Raw genomic sequence first — 18,115 nt, forward strand, 5'->3', positions numbered from 1 at the left:
GAAAACCCAAAAATCTCACCGAGGCGGGGGAGATTGGAGCCAAATGGATGGAAGTGGCAGAAAGCAAGAAAGCTACTGTCAAGGGGAACAAATACCCCAGAGGGAACACCGACAATAAACCCTACAACCGAGGGCAGCCAAAGACCCCTCCTACAACCCAAGGAAAGCCACAGACACCCGATTCTTCCACCTTACCAGTCTCCAGTAACCCACCTCGACCCAGTGACCAGTTAGCTGGAAGATGTTTTAAGTGTAATGAACTGGGACATATAAAGGCCAACTGCCCAAAGAACCCCAACCGAGTGCAGTTCATTACACCACCATCACACCAAAGATCCCCAGGCCCAGATGCCTCTCAAATACCCTTAGAGCGAAGGGAAATTTTGAGAGTGGGCGGAAAGAAGGTTACTGCATGGAGAGACACGGGGGCACAAGTGTCAGCTATTCACCAATCCTTCGTAGACCCCAAATTCATCAACCCAAAGGCCCAAGTGACAATTTACCCCTTCATGTCACAAGCTGTAGACTTGCCTACAGCTGAACTGCCTGTCCAGTACAAAGACTGGTCAGGAATGTGGACTTTTGCAGTCTATGACAATTATTCCATCCCCATGCTACTGGGGAAAGACTTGGCCAACCAGGTGAAGCGGGCCAAGAGAGTGGGAATGGTTACACGTAGCCAAACCAGGCAAGCTTCCAGACCCATTCCTGTTCCTGAGCCATCCACAGACGCCCTGTCTGTGTTACCAGAGACCCAGACAGAGGTAGTGGACCTGGATTCCATGCCAACCACTGAAACAGCCACAGCACATCCAGTCCCAGGCCCGGAACTGGAACAGCAACCAGCACCAGCAATTGCAACCACATCTTCAAACTCAACGCCAGAGGGCGCCAGCGAGCCAGAACTGGCAGAAGCAACAGACAGCCATACCCAAAAGTCTCAGCCAGAGCCTGAAATACCCTCAGGTGCACCAACGGAGAGCGATTCACCAGCAACAGAAACAACCCCATCACCTACATCGCTTCCAGAGGGACCAAGCCCAAGTCCACAGTCTGAGGAAGAACTGGTGACCCCAGCCTCAAGGGAACAGTTCCAGACTGAGCAAGAAGCAGATGACAGCCTTCAGAAAGCTTGGGCGGCGGCACGAAGCACCCCACCGCCTCTCAGCTCTTCTAACCGATCCCGGTTTGTTATAGACCAAGGACTTTTATACAAGGAGATTCTTTCTGGTGGACACCGGGAAGAATGGCAGCCGCAAAAACAGTTGGTGGTTCCAACTAAGTACCGGGGGAAGCTCTTAAGCTTAGCCCATGATCATCCCAATGGCCATGCTGGGGTGAACAGAACCAAAGACAGATTGGAGAAGTCCTTCCACTGGGAGGGGATGGGCAAGGACGTTACCAAGTATGTCCAGCCTTGTGAGGTGTGCCAAAGGGTGGGAAAGCCCCAAGACCAGGTCAAGGCCCCTCTCCAGCCACTCCCCATAATTGAGGTCCCATTTCAGCGAGTAGCTGTGAATATTCTGGGTCCTTTCCCAAAAAAGACCCCCAGAGGAAAGCAGTACGTACTGACTTTCGTGGACTTTGCTACTCGATGGCTCGAAGCAGTAGCTCTAGGCTACACCAGGGCTAACGCTGTGTGTCAGGCCCTAACAGACATTTTTGCCAGGGTAGGTTGGCCCTCCGACATCCTTACAGATTCAGGATCTAATTTCCTGGCAGGGACCATGCAAAAACTGTGGGAAACTCATGGGGTGAACCACTTGGTTGCCACCCCGTACCACCATCAAACCAATGGCCTGGTGGAAAGGTTTAATGGAACTTTGGGGGCCATGATACGTAAATTCATCAATGAACACTCCAATGACTGGGACCTAGTGTTGCAGCAGTTGCTTTTTGCCTACAGGGCTGTACCACATCCCAGTTTAGGGTTTTCACTGTTTGAACTTGTGTATGGCCACAAGGTTAAGGGGCCATTACAGTTGGTGAAGCAGCAATGGGAGGGGTTTACGCCTTCTCCAGGAACTAACATTCTGGACTTTGTAAGCAACCTACAAAGCACCCTCCGACACTCTTTAGCCCTTGCTAAAGAAAACCTAAAGGATGCTCAGGAAGAGCAAAAGGCCTGGTATGACAAACATACTAGAGAGCGTTTCTTCAGGGTAGGAGACCAGGTTATGGTCTTGAAGGCACAACAGGCCCATAAGATGGAAGCATCATGGGAAGGGCCATTCACAGTCCAAGAGCGCCTGGGAACTGTGAACTACCTCATAGCATTTACTAATTCCTCACTAAAGCCCAGAGTGTACCATGTTAATTCTCTCAAGCCTTTCTATTCCAGAGACTTACAGGTTTGTCAGTTTACAGTCCAGGGAGATGATGCTGAGTGGCCTGAAGGTGTCTACTACGACGGAAAAAAAGACGGTGGCGTGGAAGAGGTGAACCTCTCAACCACCCTGGAACGTCTGCAGTGACGACAAATCAAGGAGCTGTGCACTAGCTTCACCCCATTGTTCTCCACCACCCCAGGACGGACTGAACGGGCATACCACTCCATTGACACAGGTAATGCTCACCCAATTAGAACCGCACCCTACCGGGTGTCTCCTCACGCCCAAGCTGCTATAGAACGGGAGATCCAGAACATGCTACAGATGGGTATAATACGCTCATCTACCAGTGCATGGGCATCTCCAGTGGTTCTGGTACCTAAACCAGATGGGGAAATACGCTTTTGCGTGGACTGCCGTAAGCTAAATGCGGTAACTCGTCCGGACAACTATCTAATGCCATGCACCGATGAGCTATTGGAGAAATTGGGATGTGCCCAGTTCATCTCTTCAATAGACTTAACCAAGGGGTACTGGCAAGTACCGCTAGATGAACCTGCCAAGGAAAGGTCAGCATTCGTCACCCATGCGGGGGTGTATGAATTTAATGTCCTTCCTTTCGGGCTGCGAAATGCACCCGCCACCTTCCAGAGGCTGGTAGATGGTCTACTAGCAGGACTGGGTGAATATGCAGTTGCCTACCTCGATGATGTGGTCATTTTTTCTGACTCCTGGCCCGAACACCTAGAACACCTGGAAAAGATCTTTGAGCGCATCAGGCAGGCCGGACTAACTGTTAAGGCCAAAAAGTGTCAAATAGGCCAAAACAGAGTAACTTACCTGGGACACCAGGTGGGTCGAGGAACCATAAACCCCCTACAGGCCAAGGTGGATGCTATCCAAAAGTGGCCTGTCCCAAAGTCAAAGAAACAGGTTCAATCCTTCTTAGGCTTGGCCGGGTACTACAGGCGATTTGTACCACACTACAGCCAATTCGCTGCCCCACTGACCGACCTGACCAAAAAGACCCAGCCAAATGCAGTTAAGTGGACTGATGAGTGTCAAAAGGCCTTTACCCAACTTAAGGCGACGCTCATGTCTGACCCTGTGCTCAAGGCCCCGGACTTTGACAAGCCATTCCTAGTAACCATGGATGCATCTGAGCGTGGTATAGGAGAAGTTCTCATGCAGGAAGCAACAGATCACAACTTCCATCCTGTCGTGTTTCTCAGCAAAAAATTGTCTGAGAGGGAAAGTCACTGGTCAGTCAGTGAAAAGGAATGCTATGCCATTGTGTACGCCCTGGAAAAGCTACGCCCATATGTTTGGGGACGGCGGTTCCAGCTACAAACTGACCATGCTGCGCTAAAGTGGCTTCATACTGCCAAGGGGAACAACAAGAAACTTCTTCCTTGGAATTTAGCTCTCCAAGATTTTGATTTTGAAATTCAGCACATCTCAGGAGCTTCTAACAAAGTAGCTGATGCTCTCTCCCGTGAGAGTTTCCCAGAATCCAGTAGTTAAAAAGTGTTCTTAAAATGTAAAAGTCTGTTAGTTATATATTTAGTGGTATATGTAAAGGTGCATGTGTTGTATTGTATTAATCTGTTTATTTTAAAGTTCTAAAAGGAAATCGCCGCCAGTGAGGTTCCCCACTGTATGCAATTTGGGGGGGCGTGTCATAAACAGATAGCTAAGGGTTAATGTTCTTTTCCCTGTAAAGGGTTAACACAGGGAACCAAACACCTGACCAGAGGACCAATCAGGAAACAAGACTTTTTCAAATCTGGGTGGAGGGAAGTTTTGGGTGTGAATTCTTTGTTCTTTGTCTTGGGTCTGTGCCCTCTCGGCTCTGAGAGTGATTTTTCTATCTCCAGGCTTTCTAATCTTCTGTGTCCAAGTCGTAAGTACAAGGATAGTAATACAATAGGTTTATATTGTTTTCTTTTGTATTTACATGTGTGTAGTTGCTGGAATGTGTTAAATTGTATTCTTTTTGGATAAGGCTGTTTATTCATTTTTTTTTCCTTTAAGCAATTGACCCTGTATATTGTCACCTTAATACAGAGACTATATTTTATGTCCTTTTTCATTCTTTTTATATAAATCTCTCTTTTTAAGACCTGTTGGAGTTTTTCTTTAGTGGGGACTCCAGGGAATTGAGTCTGCAGCTCACCAGGGAATTCTTGGGAGGAAGAAGTCAGGGGGAAAATCTCTTTGTGTTAGATTTACGAAGCCTGACTATGCATACCCTCTGGGTGAGGGGGAAGAGAGATTAGATCTCTCGGTACTTGTGTTTCCAGGACTGGAAGCAGGGAATCTCCTAGGGTCGTCCAGGGAGGGGAGCCTGGGAGGAAGTAACAAGGAAACAAGGGGAGGGAGTTATATCCCTTTGTTGTAAGACTCAAGGCATCTGAGTCTGGGGGTCCCCCAGGGAAGGTTTTGGGGAGACCACAGTGAGCTAGGCACTGTATAATTCCTAGCTGGTGGCAGCGTTACCAGGTCCAAGCTGGTAACTAAGCTTGGAGGTTTTCATGCTAACACCCATATTTTGGACGCTAAGGTCCAGATCTGGGAAGAAATGTTATGACACGTAGGCCAGAATAGCTCCCACTACACCCATTTTACATGTTTCAGAATGCTGGCCTGTGCATGTCAAGCTAGGACCACTATTGGAACCTCCCTAAACCATTCTTGGGCCCAATCCATTCACATAAATGGAAAGACACTCAATGGAATTTGGATTAGGATCTTAGAGCACTTAAGTAAGCAGGCATGATTCTGAATTACAGCTGGCTGGAAATGATTGTTTTTTTGAAATATTTGTATCAACTATACACAGAATACACACACACAGCACATCTGCTAGGTAGGAATATACCTTTCCTTCAAGGTCATTATATATAATATGACTTTTAAACACTTAATTTAGTCTCCAAGATGCTGGCCATGATGTGATGAAAAGGTCGCTCTGTTGTTACATTTCAATTGACTGATCTATCTCATTTATTAAGCATATCAAAATTGACACTTGCAACGTGAAAGAACACTTATATAGCCATTACTGAGTTATTGGGGTGGATTTCCTGTCTCCTACTTCCCAGTTGTTCCTTCAATTTTGGAAAGAGAAACCATCAGATACTGAATATTTGTATTACATAAATTGCTAACACAGTAAAATGTGCTATGAAGTGTATTCATTTTTAAACATTCCAATGTCTTTCCTGATATTGAAGTTGGAAAATAGAATAATTATTTTTGCATTAGCAAGTTGTACTGTTAAATTCCCTCTGCACCTTCTTACTGTTGTGTCAAAATGAATCATTATCATCTTATTAAGGTGCCCCTGCTATCCCATAACAGTTATAAACTGTAAATGTATCCCAATTATTCATTTACTGACTTCATGAATATTCAGTAAATATTAAGAGGCGTCAAATATGCTTATTGGGGTAATTGATAGGACATAGCTGAGTGTCCCTTCTTCCTGATGTGTGTCTCAGGGTTTCTTGGGGACATTCCGGCACCCAGAAATGCCAACTCATCATGAGAATACCTTTCTTTGATGGGCACAACTCTGTGTATGTGTGTGTGTTTGTATGTATGTGTATATCTGTGTGTGTCCCTCTGTATGCTCTCACGGGGAAAGGCCTGGCTCAGTGGTGATAATGCATATCAGAGAGAAGAAAGCCAGCTTCTCTTCCGGAGAGAGACTGTGGGCCAGAATGACAGGATTTGGAACCAATATCTTTACAAATATTTTTAGAGCCTTTCATCCAGACTCCCAAAGCACTTAGACTGTGGACCAAATGTCCTTGCTTGTCCCCTGAATAAGCTCTTCGGGCATTAGCTTTTGCTTTTGGCAATGAGCTGAATACATCTGTGGTGCTATATGACATTATTTAGTCCCTTAGGCTAGATTGTGCCGTTCCTTACTCACAGTAGTGAGGTATGACGTACATGAGCAGTCTCATTGCATTTAATAGGACTACTTGGAGTTGAGTTTTGGGATTTGAGCCAGGGGACAAGGATGCCAAGCAGCCTTTAACTCGCAATAAAGGGTTCTTCTGTGATTGATTTTTCCTTGTTTGAGGAAAGAAGAGAAATGAAATGAGAAAAGGAATCAGTCATTGGGTGACTTGTGACTCTAAAGGATTTGATTTTCTTTGCCAGTCATGCAGACTGCTTTGCTTTCCTTTGCCTTGCCATCAGATTGCTTCAGCAAAAAGCAATCCCCTTCCATACATATAAGATAGCCATTCTGTGAAACTGGTGGCTGGGGTTTAGCATTTTTATGCTAGGCCATCATTCTGTTAAGATGCCAGCTCCATTTTGTTTTTCTGGTTTTTAGTTAATTGGGCAAAACGTCATGGCTACCAGGAAGGCTCCCACACCTATACACAAAGGAGTTGTAAATGTGGACTGTGTGGATGTGTGTGCACAGTGTGACTGTAATGCAGTCTTGTCAAGAGAGGGAAGTACAATTTGAGTCATGCCCAGTAAAGTTGCAAAGAAATTTTGTTTCTTTTTACTGAAGTTTGTGAAAGAGAAATTATTGTTCTCCAAACCACCCTCGAATTCAGAGCATGTATGGGTCAATTTCTGCTGTTAATTAAACAAACCTGTTTGGGTGCTATACGGGTGAAAAAGACCTGTTATTCTGAAGGTTATGGCATGACACTAATCATTAATTACCTCACATGTCTCCTTGGTGATCTCATTCTGGCAGGATGTTGGTTGTTCCAAATGCCCCCATCACCTCTTTCAGTGACCAAATGTTTGCTTTTAGGGCCAGATTTTTTTTTTCAAAAGTGCTCAACATCCACAACTGAGGCCAGATTCCCAAGAAAGCTCAGTTCCTGGTTGGGCACTTAACTGAAATGTGGTCAGATTGTCACATGAACTCAGCCATCCAGTAGTGTTTCTGTGAGAACAAGTGAGGCTTCTGGGTTATGAGCAATTTTGAAAATCTGGCCACATCATTTAGGTGGTGAAATGGGAGCTGGGCTCTTTTGGAAATCTTGCTCTTAGTAGACATGCAGGCTCTTTTGTGTAAGACCTTTAGGATCAATTTGAAAACACATATTGTATGAGAAATCTCTGTAGGCAGTTTTATTTATAAAATCCATGTATTGACCCTGGCAGTTTCATTAAAGATGCTATAAAAGGATGGTGGTTATTATGATTTAAATTAACTGCTAGGGTGAACGCTGAGATCTAATGAGATTCAGAAGAGTGTTCATTTCATTTGTGGCATCTTTGTCTCTTTAAATTATTATGAAGCCTAGAAGCCTGTTCTCTGCGGATGTGCTCCAGTTTTTAACGTAGCTGGGGTGTTTGTCATGAGCAAGCTTAAAGGTCAAAGGTTTTAAGTTTTACTTAAAATATTTTACACTTCTGTAAGTTTTTCCCCTGTAATTTATGTACAAGCGGCTACAAATATGCAGCTGAGATGCCATATGGGAATGAACTGAAATGTTCTTTCTGGGATGCAGCATCAATGACTTGAGAATCAAGCTATGGGAAAAGGACTGAAGAACTAGAATGATAAAAATGATCATAATGATCAGTTTATAGATTCTAAATTCATATTGAAGAAAGAGACTTTTTTAAAGCAGATGTGTTTCATGCTACAGTATATTTGTGTACAACTTCAGACAGCAGCATGAAAGCTCAATTCAGATGAAAAATTCCCTAATTACTGTTCCACCCCAGTAATAAATATGTATGCCTGGCTTCTGAGCAAGGAGTCAGGCAGATACCCTGGGAAAAAGATGTGGTGCAGAAATCAGATGTATTCATTATTGAATTTGATTCTAAAATGAAGGAGTGCAGTGATGTGTAGAAATCTTTAGCAAGTGGAGATTTATTGCCCAGCAGTCACTCCCCAGAATGGGGATTTCACTGACCCTATGCATTGTAAGGACAGTGGAAGGAGGTCGCCTAGTAAGGGCAGCTGACTTTCTGTTACAAAGCATGCTGGAATTAGTTACTGGAGAACCCAATTCAGCAAAGAATTGATGCACGTGCTTATTAAGTACATAAATATGAAGTCATATGGAAGTGAATGGAACTACTCCCATGTTTAAGTTAAGCAGACGTAAGTTAGGTTAAAGTTAAGCTCTTTGCTGGGTGAGAGCCAGTTTTTTGTAGGTTTGGTTCAGAGAAGCATCCAGAAATTTGGATACTTTTTCAGTCCTCTGAACCTCCTTGTTCTAGAAATAGGACAGAATATTTCTGGAGAATAAACATTCCTCTGAAGATTTCTAGTAATTCCTGGTTTCTCTGGTTCTCACTAGCCATTCTGCTACTTATGGTGTGGCCTGAGAGGTGCAATTCCTTCCTTGCTTCCCCTTCTTGCTCCAGAGTTGCAGTAATTTGCTACCTCCCCTTACCAGTAACAGTTTCCTATTTCCCCTCTGCTGGCTTAGATGCACTGACTGGCCCACACAGGCACGTGGGAAGCCAAGGCTACACCCACTGCCATTTGACACACTGTCCAGTTGCTTTAGGAAATGGGGAAGTAGCAGTACGCACCACTTATTCAGTCCCAGGGTGTGGAGAGGCTGAGAAAGGGGATAGTGAGTTGACTGATTTACTCCCCTTATGCTCCTGAACAGCCACATAGACAGCAGTGACCAACTGCATAGCATACACCAGGGGTGGGCAATAATTTTCACATTGGAGCCACTCCACGGATTTTGGTACATCATCAAGGGCTGCACATTTCTACTATATTAATGGAGGAGGCGTGCAAAGACATGCCAGCAGCAGCATCCACTTCCGGGAGCAGCGTGCGACCACGGCAGGCGGGCAGCCAGCCTGAGCACCCCGCTATGCCATGGGACCTTTAGCAGCCTGGAAATTGTGATGGGGCAGCCAAAGAGCCTGGTGGGCTGGTCAGAAATGTTAAATGGGCCGGATCCCCTTGGGCTGTATTTTGCCCACCTGCCTTGTGCCAAAGATATAAAAGGGGATGAAACAGAACAAAGGGGGGTGCCAGTCAGTTGCAGCGGCACAGGAGGCGGCGAACAGAGCGGCTAACAGGGGAGTTTCAGTGGGAGTGCTGTTGGAGGAGCAGGTTTTAGTAGTTTTTGTAGTTTGTGGTGTTTTTGTGTGAGTGAGTGTGTGTGCAGGCTGCTAGGGGCTGTGTGCTGGGAGCGAGGCTGAGCCCTGAGTTGGGGGCGGGGCTTACCTGATTAGGGGTCCTACATAAGGAGCCAGGCACAGTCAGCTGCAGCGGCACAGGAGGCGGCGAACAGAGCGGCTAACAGGGGAGTTTCAGTGGGAGTTTCCAGGGGGAGGGTACAGGGGAGACCAAGGCAGAGGAACCAGGAAGGCAGACTAGGGAAGAGGCAGGGGTCTGCCAGCAGCCCAACACTTGTTGATGGCCTGCGGTGTGGTGTGAGGCGTGGATTGCCAGGCACAGAGTTGGAGCGCTACGATGGAGGCGGAGGTAGCAGGTGCAGACACACTGAGGATGACCGGATGCGGTAGCTGCGGCATGTACATGGTCCTAGAGGGGGCACCTGAAAGGAGTTTCATCTGCATGAAGTGCCGCCTGATAGAGCTGCTGGAGGAAAAGGTAAGGGGACTGGAGATGCAAGTGGAAACTCTGGCTGAGTTTAGAAGGGGATTTGAACAGATGATGGAACACAGACATGATGAGGCACAGGGGACAAGCTCAGACGAGCAGATAGAAGCAGGACCAAAGGACTCCGAGGAGGGGCTGCTGGGTGAGGAAAGTGGACGGTGGAAGCATGTGACTAGGAGAACCAGGCAGAGGAAAAGACGGGCCAGCGATGGAGAAATAGAACTCAGGAACAGGTTTGCTGAGTTGGGAAATGAAGATGGAGCACAGCAGGCTGCTGAAGGACAAAGGGCGAGGAAGAAGAGGCGAGCAGCTAGTCCTGCAGAAGGAGGGAGGAGTCAATGGAGGCGACACCAAGTATGAGCCCTAGGAGGACTGTAAGGGCGAATACAAATCGGAAGGAATTGCGACCACCTGCTGTGGGGGATAGACCGCAGAATCGCACTGTCGCCAGGAAAAGGCAAGTCTACGTGATTGGAGACTCTTTACTGAGAAGAGTAGATAGGCCTGTAACTAGACCTGATCGGGAGAACAGAAGGGTGTGCTGTCTGCCAGGGGCTAAGATACAGGATGTGGACCTGAGGCTGAATATGATCTTAGCGGGAGCGGAAAAGGATCCGTTGATTATCCTTCATGTGGGAACGAATGATACGGCTAGTTACTTGCTGGACTGTATCAAGGAGGACTATGCCAGACTGGGGAAGAGGCTCAAAGACATCGAGGCTCAGGTGATCTTCAGTGGGATTCTGCCGGTTCCTAGAGCGGGGCGACGAAGGAGTGACAAGATTATGGCGATCAACAGATGGCTTAGGGAGTGGTATTATAAGGAGGGCTTTGGGATGTATGGTCACTGGGAAGCGTTTACGGATAGACGACTGTTCGCTCAGGGTGGACTTCATCTAAGCAAGGAGGGAAATAGAATTCTAGGATGGTGGCTCGCTGACCTCATCAAGGGAGCTTTAAACTAGGAAGTTGGGGGAGATGGTTGGGAGATGTTCGGGACATCTCCACGCCGGAATATAACCTGGAGAGGAAAGTAAACAAAGTGAGAGGGGATACCCTTGCGGTCCCAAGATTTGATCCAAGGAGGAATAGTGGAGTAGAAACCAGAGTAACGGGTGATGCTGGTGGTAAAAGGTCTCTGCACGACGGGGGAAAGAATGTCACTGACGCCAAACGCCGAAAATTAAAAGGTCTGTACACTAATGCGAGGAGCCTAGATAACAAGATGGAGGAACTGGAGTTACTGGTGCAGGAAGTGAAACCGGATATTATAGGGATAACTGAAACCTGGTGGAATAGTACTCATGACTGGAGCACGGTTATTGAAGGCTATGTGCTGTTTAGAAAAGACAGGAAGAAAGGCAAAGGTGGTGGAGTAGCCTTGTACATCAATGATGAAATTAACTGTAGCGAAATAAGAAGCGATGGAATGGATAAGACAGAGTCTGTCTGGGCGAAAATCACACTGGGTAAAAAAGCAACTAGAGCTTCCCCTGAGATAGTGCTTGGCGTGTGCTACAGACCGCCAGGATCTGATTGGGATATGGATAGAGACCTCTTTAATGTCTTTAATGAAGTAAACACAAAGGGGAAATGTGTGATTATGGGGGACCTCAACTTCCCAGATATAGACTGGAGGACGAGTACTTGCAAGAATAATAGGGGTCAGATTTTTCTGGATGTGATAGCGGATGGATTTCTTCATCAAGTAGTTGAAGTACCTACAAGAGGAGATGCCATTTTAGATTTGGTGTTGGTGAGCAGTGAGGACCTCGTAGAAGAAATGGTGGTAGGGGACAACCTTGGTTCGAGTGATCATGAGCTGATTCAGTTCAAACTAGATGGAAGGATAAACAAATGTAGATCTGGGATTAGGGTTTTTGACTTCTCGAGGACTAATTTTAAAGAGTTAAGGAAATTAGTTATGGAAGTGGATTGGACGGAGGAATTAGTGGATTTAAATGCGAAGGAGGCCTGGAATTACTTTAAGTCGCAGCTGCGGAGACTGTCGGAAGCCTGCATCCCAAGAAAGGAGAAAAAAAACATGGGCAGGAGTTGTAGGCCAAACTGGATGAGCAAGCAACTCAGAGAGGGGATTAGACAAAATCAGAAAGCTTACAGGGAGTGGAAGAAAGGAAGAATCAGTAAGGAAAGCTACCTTGGTGAGGTCAGAACATGTAGGGATAAAGTGAGGAAGGCTAAAAGCCGCATTGAACTGGACCTTGCAAAGGGAATCAAAACCAATAGTAAAAGGTTCTACAGCCACATAAATAAGAAGAAAACAAAGAAAGAAGAAGTGGGGCCGCTATACACTGAGGATGGAATGGAGGTTAAGGATAACCTAGGCATGGCCCAACATCTAAACAAGTACTTTGCTTCAGTTTTTAATAAGACTAGTGAGGAACCTTGCGATGATGGAGGGATGATAAACGGGAATGTGGATATGGAAGTGGATATTACCGCAACTGAGGTAGAGGCCGTACTTGAACAGCTCGATGGGACGAAGTCGGAGGGCCCGGACAATCTCCATCCGAGGATATTAAAGGAACTGGCACGTGAAATTGCGAGCCCGTTAGCGAGAATTTTTAAGCAATCGATAAACTCGGGGGTTGTGCCGTATGACTGGAGGATTGCTAATGTAGTTCCTATTTTTAAGAAAGGGAATAAAAGTGATCCGGGTAATTATAGGCCTGTTAGCTTGACGTCTGTAGTATGCAAGGTCTTGGAAAAAATTTTAAGGGAGAAAGTAGTTAAGGACATAGAGGTCAATGGTAATTGGGACGAATTGCAACACGGATTTAGTAAAGGTAGATCGTGTCAAACCAATCTGATCTCCTTCTTTGAGAAGATGACGGATTACTTAGATAAAGGAAATGCGGTAGATATAATTTACCTAGATTTCAGTAAGGCGTTCGACACGGTTCCGCACGGGGAACTGTTAGTCAAATTGGAAAAGATGGGAATGAATATGAAAGTTGTAAAGTGGATAAGGAACTGGTTAAAGGGGAGACTCCAGAGGGTCGTACTGAAAGGTGAATTGTCAGGCTGGAAGGAGGTCACTAGTGGAGTCCCTCAAGGATCGGTTTTGGGACCGATCTTATTTAACCTTTTTATTACTGACCTTGGCACAAAGAGCGGGAATGTGCTAATAAAGTTTGCGGATGACACGAAGCTGGGGGGTATTGCTAACACGGAGAAGGACAGGGATACTATTCAGGAAGATCTGAACCACCTTGTAAACTGGAGTAATAGAAATAGGATGAAATACAATAGTGAAAAGTGCAAGGTTATGCATTTAGGAATTAATAATAAGAATTTTGGATATACGTTGGGGGCGCATCAGTTGGAAGCGACGGAGGAGGAGAAGGACCTTGGGGTACTGGTTGATAGCAGGATGACTATGAGTCACCAGTGTGATACGGCTGTTAAAAAAGCAAATGCGATTTTGGGATGCATCAGGCGGGGTATTTCCTGCAAGGATAAGGAGGTGTTAATACCGTTATACAAGGCGTTGGTGAGACCCCATCTGGAATACTGTGTGCAGTTCTGGTGTCCCATGTTCAAGAAGGATGAATTCAAACTGGAACAGGTTCAGAGACGGGCTACAAGGATGATCCGAGGAATGGAAAAACTGCCTTATGAAAGGAGACTCAAAGAGCTTGGCTTGTTTAGCCTGGCCAAAAGAAGGCTGCGGGGGGATATGCTTGCTCTATATAAATATATCAGGGGGGTTAACGTTAGGGAGGGAGAGGAATTATTTAAGTTTAGTACTAATGTAGGCACGAGGACGAATGGGTATAAACTGGATATTAGGAAGTTTAGACTTGAAATTAGACGAAGGTTTCTAACCATTAGGGGAGTAAAGTTCTGGAACAGCCTTCCGAGGGAAGTAGTGGGGGCAAAAGACTTTCCTGGCTTTAAGACAAAGCTTGATAAGTATATGGAGGGGATGTTATGATAGGATTGTTAATTTGGGCAATTGATCTTGGATTACCACCAGATAGGTCTGCTCAATGGTCTGCGGGGAGATGTTGGATGGAATGGGAACTGAGTTACTGCAGAGAATTCCTTCTTGGGTGCTGGCTGGTGACTCTTGCCCATATGCTCAGGGTTTAGCTGATCGCCATATTTGGGGTCGGGAAGGAATTTTCCTCCAGGGCGGATTGGCAGGGGCCCTGGAGGTTTTTCGCCTTCCCCTGCAGCGTGGGGCACGGGTCGCTTGCTGGTGGTTTCTCTGCAGCTTGAGGTCTTCAAACCAATTTTGAGGATTTCAATAACTCGGTCCTGGGATAGGGGTTGTTATAAAATTGGATGGGTGGAGTTCTGTGGCCTGCCTTGTGCAGGAGGTCAGACTAGATGATCAGATTGGTCCCTTCTGACCTATGAGTCTATGAGTCTAAATCCCCTAGTTACCACCTGAGCTGGAACCAACAAGAACTGTATCAGGGGAAAGGATTTGGCCCAGATTAGGAAGGAGTCCAATCTGTGAAAGAAGCTTATTGGAACATTTGTGACAGTGAGATTTTATCTGTAATCAGTTTCCTAATGTATTAGGCTTAGACTTGTGTGTTTTGTTTTATTTTGCTTGGTAACTTACTTTGTTCTGTCTGTTATTACTTGAAACCACTTAAATCCTACTTTTTATACTTAATAAAATCACTTCTGTTTATTAATTAACCCAGAGTAAGTGATTAATACCTGGGGGAAGCAAACAGCTGTGCATATCTCTCCATCAGTGTTATAAAGGGCAGCCAATTTATGAGTTTACCCTGTAGAAGCTTTATACAGAGTAAAATGAATGTATTTGGGGTTTGAATCCCATTGGGAGCTGGGTGTCTGGGTTCTGGAGATAGGAACCCAGTTTTAGTTAAAGTTTGCAGCTTTGGGGGCATGCTTCAGATCTTGGGTCTGTGCTGCAGCAGAGTAGCATGTCTGGCTCAAAAAGGCAGGGTTCTGGAGTCCCAAGCTGGCAGGGAAAACAGGCTCAGAGGTAGTTTCAGCACATCAGGTAACAGTCCCAAGGGGGGTCTCTGTGACCGAACCCGTCACACTTCTATGTGCCCCAAGTACCCCAGGCAGGAGTTTCTTCAGATATTTCAGCAACTTTCAGAAAAATCCATCATTTCAAACTCTTCTGACTCTTTCCAGCCAAGTGCCTGTAACCTCAGGGGGAAAAAAAAGTTATCAGGCAGGGTATTGATCTAGTCAGTAAATACTCTTACGTCGTCAGTAAGCCAGAACTCTCCTGGGCATAAAACCAAAATCTTAAAGGTGACTAGTTATCTGACCTATGATTTTAATTAGAAATTATTGATTATGGATTTCTTAAAAAGCAAATGGGCATCCTTGATAAAAGGCCTAATGCTGGAATTCAGAAAAGTTAAATAAATTGCAACTTGTTGTATAAAAACCTGTGACCCACATCTCTGTTACTTCCCTGAGGGAGTTTGGCTGTTGTTTCAGCAGTACAAAGCAGGCAACATTTGTTATAAACACCATGAATGTTTGATGTGGAGGGAGAAGGACTCAGTTCCTGAAGGGAGATGTGAAATGTACATGGACGTGATTCCCAATGCCCAGGTCTGTGTCATCCATCACTCCCATTAAAAAGAGGGCGGCGGGGGGAAGCATGTGATCTGTTTTCACCCAGAGGTCCCTGATTCAGAAAAGCATCTGGGCACACGTTTAGCTTTAAACTCTCCTTCAAATCAATGGGGCTTGAGCACATGCTTAAAGCTGAGCGTGCACTCACAGTGTTTTGTGTATTGAGGATAGATTTCAGCACATGCTTAAATGCTTTCCTGAATTGGGGCTGAGATTTGTACGTAGCCCAAGGCACAAGCTGCCCTCATGTAGGGTAAAACTGACCCCTTGTGCGGAAGCCCAGCACAAGACCTGTGCATCTCTTCTGTCCCACAAAAGCTCTGTGCTGAAGGTTGAGGTGATGTGTTAGCTTAGGACTGACTCACTGCACTGGGGGGTCAATCCCACCCATTGAGTGGGTCCATTTTATAGTCTTCGTACTACTGTGGATAACAGAGACATAGTAGGTCCTATAGGTGACAACCAGATCTTCCTAGGGAACAGAGTCCCTCCCGCCCCCCCGCAGCAAGTTCCAGTCTGTTTACTGATAGATGTACAGTTTGCGAAAAGCATCAGATGGTGGCTCACTGAATGGGGTCTGGGGCTGCCAACCCTCCAGGACTATCCTGGAGTCTCCAGGAATCAAAGATTAATCTTAAAAAAAAAATTAATGTCATGTGATGAAACCTCTAGGAATACGTCCAACCAAGCTTGGCAACTCTAATGGGGTCACATTCTGCTTGGGTGTAAATTGGAGCTGTATCAAACTTACACCAACAGAGTTTGGCCCAATACTTCTAGTTTACAATCTTCTCAATAGAAGAGAGATCCTATCCTCATGACACCCCTGTGGGGTAGGGCAATGCTATTATCCTCAGGTTGCAGGTGAGGCATGGAGAAGTTAAGTGATTTGCCCCAGGTTACACAGGGAATCTGTGGCAGAGAAAGGACTTGAACCCAGGTCTCACAAGCCCTAGACTAATGCCCTAACCAGTGGACAGCTTTCCCCAGACCTAGTTGACTGGTGCACCACACAATATGACTGACTTGTCCTCACCCATCTTAATTTTGGTAAGAGATTATACCAAATAATCACAAAAATAAATGTATATGTCAGGTAGCAGGCATTTCCTTTTTAAATGAGTCACTCCAGTCATAATACTCTGGTTTTGTGGTGGTTTTATTTTCTTGGAGCAGAAAGTCTTAGCACTTCTTGATGTGTCTTTGGGGAGCTTCACAGCTTCTGTAAATTTAAACCTGTCTCTTAGTCACAGGAAGAAAGTTTAAGACCATCCAAATCTCTATGCAGCTCCATTTAAACTATTTACTTGGGAAAATGCCACTGACAATCAACTTTTGCAGCATTTAAAAAAATTCTTGAGGTCTTTTGGTGCTTGAGCAACATAAATGCTCACTAAACCGTAGAAGAGTCTAGTCTAGTTTGTCTAAATTCAGTTATGACATTGGCTGCAAGATAATTCACTAGGGTCTAATAAAATGGATGACACCTCTCTATCAAGGAGAAGAGAGGCAAACTGGCCCACTGGTCATGTGTTCTGATAATATAAGGGGCTGTAGATCTGTACAGAAATTGATATTTGGCTATTTAGTTTGTCATTATTATGAGTACCTCATCCCTAAGGCTTGAGCATCTACACTCGTTTGTAACTCCAGGTTAGGAATTGTTGTACCCTGGGTCCTAACCTGGGGCTCCGGCGTCTACACTGCATTAGGTGGGCTTGAGTCCAACCACCCATATTTCAGACTTCTTAGTGCCCCCCCAAAAGTGGCTGCACTAGCCCTTTTGTTTGTGGTACAATATGGGAGAACTTGATTGTCCCCAAACTTGACTGTCCAGAGGACAAAGGAAGTAGGCCTATGGGATTGTGGGATATTTTTGGTGGATTCCCAGAGCACAAGTCCGGTGGGGCTACATCTGCACTGCAAAGCAATAGGCCTTGAACCCTGGGTCCTGACTTGACTCAAGCTCGGACCCTCCATTCCTGTTGGGTCCTGGGACCCTCAGTCAGTGTGATTTGTGTGTAGATGGAAGGAGGCTTGAGTTCAAACCTTGGGCTTACACTGTAATGTAGACAAACCCTTAGAGGTGAGCCTCTGCCACATGGTTTGCTCTGTGCCTTGGGTGAGATGGAATGAGGATGAACCTGGGGCTCCCCATCCCAACAAACAAAGCAGATAATAAAAGGAAAGCTAAGGGTAACAGCTAGCCTTAGGAGTGAGGCATTGTGGGAAGGAAGATACTGAGCAGTAACAGTTTGCACGAGGAAGTGTAGCTGATGGGAGCCAGGGCGGGAGACGTGCTCTTCTTCCAAAGATAAGCAGGTCATGCTTCTCTTAGGGCTTGTCTACATTACCTACTGAATTGACAGGCAGCAATCGATCCAGTGGGGGTCGATTTATCACGTCTAGTCTGAATGCGATAAATTGACCACTGAGCGCTCCCCCATCAACTCAGGTATTCCACCAGGGCGAGAGGTGCAGGCAGAGTCGACAAGAGAGCGTCAGCCATCGACTTACTCGCACTGAAGACACCACGATAAGTAGATCTGAGTACGTTGACTTCAGCTACGTGAATAATGTAGCTGAA

The sequence above is a fragment of the Gopherus evgoodei genome, chromosome 9 (assembly GCF_007399415.2).
Source record: "Gopherus evgoodei ecotype Sinaloan lineage chromosome 9, rGopEvg1_v1.p, whole genome shotgun sequence".
Lineage (NCBI taxonomy): Eukaryota > Metazoa > Chordata > Testudines > Testudinidae > Gopherus > Gopherus evgoodei.